At 37.6% G+C, this 7,419-nt stretch overlaps 1 pseudogene; it reads left to right on the forward strand.

The window, feature by feature from the left end:
• Positions 1–5,427: 5,427 nt before the first annotated feature.
• Positions 5,428–6,959, forward strand: LOC150035374 (uncharacterized; annotated as a pseudogene).
• Positions 6,960–7,419: the final 460 nt, after the last annotated feature.

Here is a 7,419-nt window from a genome sequence, read left to right on the forward strand (position 1 = left end):
CTTTTTTTATTCTCTAACTTAAACATCAAAACGCGTTTGGTAAATATCACATCGGTATGTAGGTCTACATTTGCTTTGCAGGTCACATTTTTCTCTTTTTCAAATAAATTTACTGTTGTTGTCTAGATCCCATTTTTTTATCCACTTTTGACATCAATATTTAGTACATCAACACTCATTTAAAATAATTTATAATATAATATGGTTGTTCCATTACATATTTAGTCTTGTAATAACAAACCTAATTTAACCTATTTTATACTGCCACATATTCAAATGACCATCTAAAGATTTTTTTTTTTTTTTTAGGGGAGGAAGAAAATGTTATCTTATTATTGTCCGATTGTTATCTGATCACTATCTTATACTGATTGTTAATGATATTGATTTACTAGCTAATTATTGTGTAATCATTATTTGATATTGATTGTTATCTTATTGCCAATTGTACCGATGGTTATCTGATTGTTGTCTGATACTTTCTGATATTGCTTGTCAATGGTATTGATTTCTCCTTTATTGTTGTCCAATGACTATCTGATACTAACCGCCAATGATATCGATTACTATTTCATGAAGATTACTATTTATTTTCCTTCCATTTGGCTTGAGATGTAATTAAAGAGCAATAATTGTTGGTAGCTTATGATGTTGCCTTCTGATTAACTTTTTTTTCACATAGTTGGTACTAATATTACTTTCTGATTGCTTATTGATTACCATCTATCACCTTCTATTTTTTGTATTAGTTAGTAGTTTTTTGTAGCTATTTGATTTTATTTCTAATTGACATTTGATTACATTCTATTTTTGTCACATAGTTAGTAGTTCCTAATATGGTCATCTAATTACCTCTTATTGCTATCTTATATTAATATCTGATTCATTCTCTATTTCTTTTTACATTGTTGAGAATAGAGTGCAAATAGAGAGATCTTCACAAGATAAGCCTAAAGTGGAGAATGAAAACCAAAAGAAATTTGAAATGTTTTTCTTTGGAAGATTTTTTGACTTTGATGTTAGACTTCATGCTTTTTATTGATAACATACTGAACAATGTTATATATTATTGTTATTTATACTTTAGGTTAAACTTTCATAGTAGCACATAGTTTTTTTTTTTTTTTTTTTTAATGCACTAAACTGGAAAGCCACCATGGATGAAAAGTTATTATCAAAATTTTGTGTATTGCATATCTATCACCGTTATATCACATTTCTATTTAGGACGTTGATATATCTTCACTTAGTAATCTATTACATTGATATACTATGTTTTAATAGGGTACAACTCATTGGGTATCACTTAGTAATCTATCAAAATTGTGTATAACTTCTTGGGTATATTATTAGTAATCACTTATCGGATATTATTTAACAATCTATCACATTGATAGTAAGTACTTTATGAGGGGAGATCATAATACCAACTATGAAATTAAAAGATACAAATCTACACATTTTATCAGCCATGACAATCAGATATCAATCACAAGACAATTAAATAAAAATCACAAAGTACTTAATATCTAATGAATATCACATGGCAACCAAATATCAATCAGATAGCAATCACATAGAAATTCGAAAAAAAATTAGATATCAATCCGATAAATGTCATATTTGCATACTCTTTGCCTTTAAATAGTGGTTAATTTAGGTGAAATTTTGGCATAAGGCATGTCATTAAAACCCTAAAATTTCCTAATTTAGTAAAAATAAGTTACTACATGTTTAAAAATTATTGTATTTGATTGCTATTTCATTTATGTGTGATAGATATTGGATAATGAATGTTATTTGATACTGATTGTTATCTGATTACTACCTTATTGTTATCTTATATTAATTATTAATGATATTGATTTGCATCTGATAAAAAACTAATGTTGATTCCTGCATCATTTGACAATCAATTTAGACAAAAAAAAAAAAAGGGGGGGGGGGGGGGGGGGGGGGGGGGGGCATGAAGTTGATGCTTAAACCAACAAAAACGAGTCAAAGATCAAATCTTAATTTTCTCAAATCATGAAGATGTTGGAGTTTATTTTCTAAATCTCATATTTCTTGTAGTTTGTAAATACAAATCACATATATAATAAAATAAGAGGTACTTTATTGATGTTTAGACTGCATTAATTCAATCCAATAAACTAAGATCCAAGGTTATTTTATGAAATTTAAACATGTATGTGGAGACATACAGGTGGATCATGTTTAAGTGATAACCTAAATGGCCCGTAGTAGATCGATAAGGCTGAATACCTTATCTTAGGTGACACTATGAATATGGCCTATTTTGTAGATGTTACAATTGTTGTAAAGTGCTACAAATGATCAGATCCTGATCATGCACATGAAGACATGCAAGCGAGAGTATTCTATACAAAGAGTTTATATAAGACTTGACCACGAAATGAATAGTCTCTCTATATAACACCATTACTGAATAGACTTACATTTCACTAAGATGACCATAGGTGACTTGACCTTAATCTTGAGTGAGTTTTGAACTCCTGTTTATGAGGGCAATCCTTTACTTTGTATGGGTAAAAGTGGCATTGTTAGTCAACTCAACAAGTTTACTATTTTGGGGATCTGTCCGAGTAGGGAGCTGGGAATACAACTACACAAAATGAAATTCAATCATTCTCGTCCTTAGGTAAAGTAGATAAATTGCTCCCTTAATAGCTGATTCCGAGCCTTGAACATTGAGGCCTTGACCTCTCACTAGCCTAAGAGGTGTTAGTTTATAGTTGGACTATAAACTATTTGTTCATTATAAGAATCAATGGTACTTAAGATGTAACATCCCACACCTTTTTATTTATTTATTAATAATGTAAAACTTTTCCTTTTTCAGTAATTGCCCTTAGTTGAATGACATGTTTGGAATTTTGAATTTAAAGTATAAGTGCGAGGATTTAAGTGTTGTCGTGGAAATTATTCAAGAATTATTCAATTTGAAAAGTTATGGCAGGAATTAATTATTTTTGGAAAAAAAAAGGAATTAAATAGTATAAAGTGGGTTAAGGAAAGGATTTAATTAGAGTTATACTATTTTCCATTTATTATTATTATTATTATTATTTATTATTAGTATTAGTATTAGTATTAGTATTTTTTTTTAAATAAAAAGGACCCCCCTCACGCCTTCTCCCTCACGCGAGCCCCCTCCCCCCTCCCCCGTTTTTTGCTTCATTGCCGTCTTCACGCCGACCGCCGTGCCAGTCGTCCAATCGCAGTCGTTCATGGGTTCTTGCTGGTTAGACACGTTACCAGTCGCCCAGCTCTCCAGCCGCGCCTTCCTTGTCGTCTTCACACCGACCGCTACGCCTCTCGCCATCAGTCGCACTACTGTCCAGTCCCAGGGTGCCGTTTTCGCCCAGGTCCAAGCCTAGCCACCGGATCTGTGTGTCCACCACCCTACTGCCGCCCCCTGTTCGCCGTCCGCTACCACCGTCATCTTTGGGTTTCGCAAGATCTGGCAGTTTTAGGTAGGTCCTTTTGTGAAGTTTTGGGTAGAAGTTTAGGCCCATTATGTTTGGAATGAAGGTTGACTTATTCGAATTATTTTTGGCTTTAGATTTGTCTAGGAAACTGTTGGAGTGGCTGTCCAATGGGTTCAAGATCGTTCGACAAGAGTTTTGGTAAGAATTATGATCCTTATTGTTGGTTTGTGGGCACACTTTCATTACTGAATTAAGTTGACTTGTATCTCTAAGTTTCCAAGTTGTCCTCCATTGGGAGTTAAAATTTGTTGGAAGGATTTTTTGGAGTGGTTGTTAATCAAGTTCCTTGGGGTCGTTTCTTCAAATCGAGGTCATCGTTTGGTTGTCGGAGTTTATCTGTGGAATTTCGATTAAGGTAAGTAATCTTACCATTGAAACTGCCAACGGGCCAGGGTTTTTTTTTTTTATTATTTGTATGCTCACGTGATAAGTGTAAGTTATAGTAAATATTGGCATGTTGACTGATAGTATGACCTGAATCAAGTATGTTTGGCACGGGTTCTGTTTTGTTTAAAGATACGCCTAGGTACTCGATCGTTAGTATGTGATGGTATGTGGTTTCATATGTTGATATCTGATCTGTTGGTATTGGGGCATACTTGCATGCTGTGGAATTATGATGTAAGGTATACATGAATGTAGTATGATATGTTGTTAATAATCATGTGTATGTGATGGAGCCATAGTATCAAGGATTCTTATGTATGTTATAGAATTATACAATGTTGATTCTTAGAACGTTGAGACTATGTGAATATCCTCATTGATTAGTTAGATGCTCACCAGTTTGTGTTTCCTTCGGGATTCATCAATTTTGTGTTTCCTTCGGGATTCACCAGTTTGTGTTTCCTTCGGGATTCATCAATTTTTTGTTTCCTTCGGGATTCACCAGTTTGTGTTTCCTTCGGAATTCACTAGTTTTGTGTTTCCTTCGGGATTCACCAGTTTTGTGTTTCCTTTGGGATTCACTAGTTTGTGATTCCTTCGGGATTCACCAGTTTTGTGTTTCCTTTAGGATTCACCAGTTTGTGTTTCCTTCGGGATTCACTAGTTTGTGTTCCCTTCGGAGTTCACCAGTTTTGTGGGCATACTTAACTATAATAGGATAGGACTCAGTCTCTCGTTTTTTCCATTTATTTATGTGTCATAGGTGGGTATCTAGAGAACATAGATGCCTAGCTTGACCCTAGTGGTGGGGTTACTTAATGAGTATTTCATGCTCATTCTTTCCTATGTTGATGTTTCAGGTAAGGGTAGAGATGCACCAGCGATGGCTCAGCGAAATTCGTGATCGTGCCACTAGGACTAGTTTTTACGCTTCCGCATCATGACATTTAGAGCCCTTATTTTTCCCTTAATGTTTAGTTTTATTGTTTTAAACTTATTATTAAGGATTACTTCTTTTATATACTTTTAATAGTCTTTACGAATTATGGATATCCTATTATTGTATTAACAATTGCATTTAATAAATTTCTTTTGAACTTCTCTTATTAATTAACATTTATTTCGACATAATTGAGCGTCGTTTTAAATTCTATGCATGCATTTATTTTAGTAACGACCTAACCTAAGTCCTAGGGGGTCGGGTCGTTACAGTTGGTATCAGAGCCCATGTTTTAGGTTTTGTAGACTGACTTACTATGTAAGTCTAGATAGTCCCTGTGGCCAGTAACGGATTCCTCGTCATCGCCAGGTATGTTCTACTAACGAAAGTTTCCATGTGGATATGAGGACAGTGATGTAGTGTTTTAAATGCATGATGTCTGAGAAAGGCCCAGAAATAGTTAGCTAACGTACGAATTTATGACAGGACATGGCACCTAAACGTTGAACAAGGAAAACAGTTAAGGAAGAAATACAAGTAGAGAGAGAGGGGAGTAATCAAACTGCTCCAGCGGCGCCAATTCTGCCTATGACCCAAGTGGATGAAAAGGCAATGGAAGCCCAAATTAGTGAAGCTATTGCAACCGCTCTGATGAGGAAGCTGCAGGAACTGATCCGTAGCATGATGGCAGGACAGCTTACCCAGACTCAGGCTCAGGAGGAACCAGTGCCACCCGAGCCGATACGACAAACCCGTTCGCAGGACAAGGACACGCAGAGCCTGTCTCTTAAGGCCAAACATTTAAGGGATTTCCGGAAGTATAACCCTCACCCCTTTAATGGATCGTTAGGAGACCCCACCAAGGCAGAACTGTGGTTGTCATCCATTGAGATAATTTTCTGTTTTATGAGGTGCCCGGAAGAGCACAAACTACAATGCGCCGTCTTCATGCTGACTGGTAATGCGGCAATCTGGTGGCATTCGGCAGAAAAGATAATCGATATTGGAGGTGACCTCGCAACTTGGGAACAGTTCAAGGAACGTTTTTATGAGAAGTACTTTTCGGCCAACACCCGATACAATAAGTAGGCAGAATTCTTGAACCTGAAACAAGAATTTGATAAGCTGTCTTAGTTTGTTCCTGAGCTAGTGGCCACTGAGGCAGCGAGGACCGAGAGATTTATCCAGGGCCTGAGGAGTGGGTTGTAAGGGATGATGCATGCCTTGGATCTCAAGACATATGCCACGGCACTACGAGCCGCTATGAGGATTGATGCCGACTCCTAGGGGGGAGAAGAATATAGGAGGTCACTCGAGATTGGGACCTCCACATGGCAGAAAAGAAAGGCTGAGCATAGGACTCTTGAACATCAGCAGAGGGGTTAGAACACAGTGCATGCTCCACATCAGTGAGGACAATAGAGTACCCAGGCTAGGAATGGCAGGAGGATAGACCGATATGCACCACTTGCAGTAAGCAACACTGGGGACATTGTTTAGGCGGCTCTAGGAATTGTTTCCGATGTGGCCAAAAGGGACATATGGCAGATAGATGCCCAAGGAAGAATGCGCCTGAGCACAGGTTCCAGCCTGTAGGATCGTTCCAGGGAGGCCCAAACTACCAGCAACAGCAGGGAAAGGTATTTTCTACCATTCGGCATGAGGCCGAGAAGTCAGGCACCGTGGTGATAGGTACACTTCCCATTTTGGGACACTATGCTCTTGTTTTATTTGACTCTGGTTCTTCGCACTCGTTTATATCTGCTGTATTTGTGAGACACACCATGTTAGACTCAGAACTGTTTCCATTTTCATTGTCTATTTCCACTCCATCGAGAGAGATCATGTTAGCTACAGAAAAGATAAAAGCATATCAGGTAGAGGTAGCCAACCGCGCATTAGATATAACCCTGATAATTTTAGATATGCGCGATTTTGATGTTATATTAAACATGGATTGGTTAGCTGCTAACCATGCCAGCATAGATTGCTCTCGTAAGGAGGTTATCTTTAACCTTCCTACAGGAGCCAGTTTAAAGTTTAAAGGGGTTGGGACCGTAGTCCTACCCAAGGTGATATCCACATTGAAGGCCAATAGGGTATTCGACCAAGGAGCCTAGGGCTTTATGGCCAGTGTGGTAGACACCAAGGAGAATGAAGTTACCTTGACTTCAGAGCCAACAGTGAGGAATTTTCCAGATGTGTTTCCAGAAGACCTTCCCGGATTCCCCCCACAACGGGAGATAGATTTTTCCATTGAATTGAAGCCAAGCACAACCCTTATTTCGAGGGCTCTGTATAGGATGGCCCCGACAGAGTTGAAGGAACTGAAAGTCCAATTGTAGGAGTTGTTGGACAAGGGTTTCATTCGCCCTAGTGTGTCACCATGGGGTACACCCGTTTTGTTTGTGAAAAAGAAGGATGGATCGTTACGTCTATGCATTGACTACAGAGAGTTGAACAAGGTGACCGTCAAGAACAAATATCCCCTTCCCAGGATCGATGATTTGTTTGACCAGTTACAGGGAGCTACGGTATTCTCTAAGATTGACCTCCGGTTAGGGTACCACCAGCTGAGGA

Source organism: Benincasa hispida, chromosome 6 (assembly GCF_027475165.1).
Source record: "Benincasa hispida cultivar pf3 chromosome 6, pf3_genome.v1.1, whole genome shotgun sequence".
Lineage (NCBI taxonomy): Eukaryota > Viridiplantae > Streptophyta > Magnoliopsida > Cucurbitales > Cucurbitaceae > Benincasa > Benincasa hispida.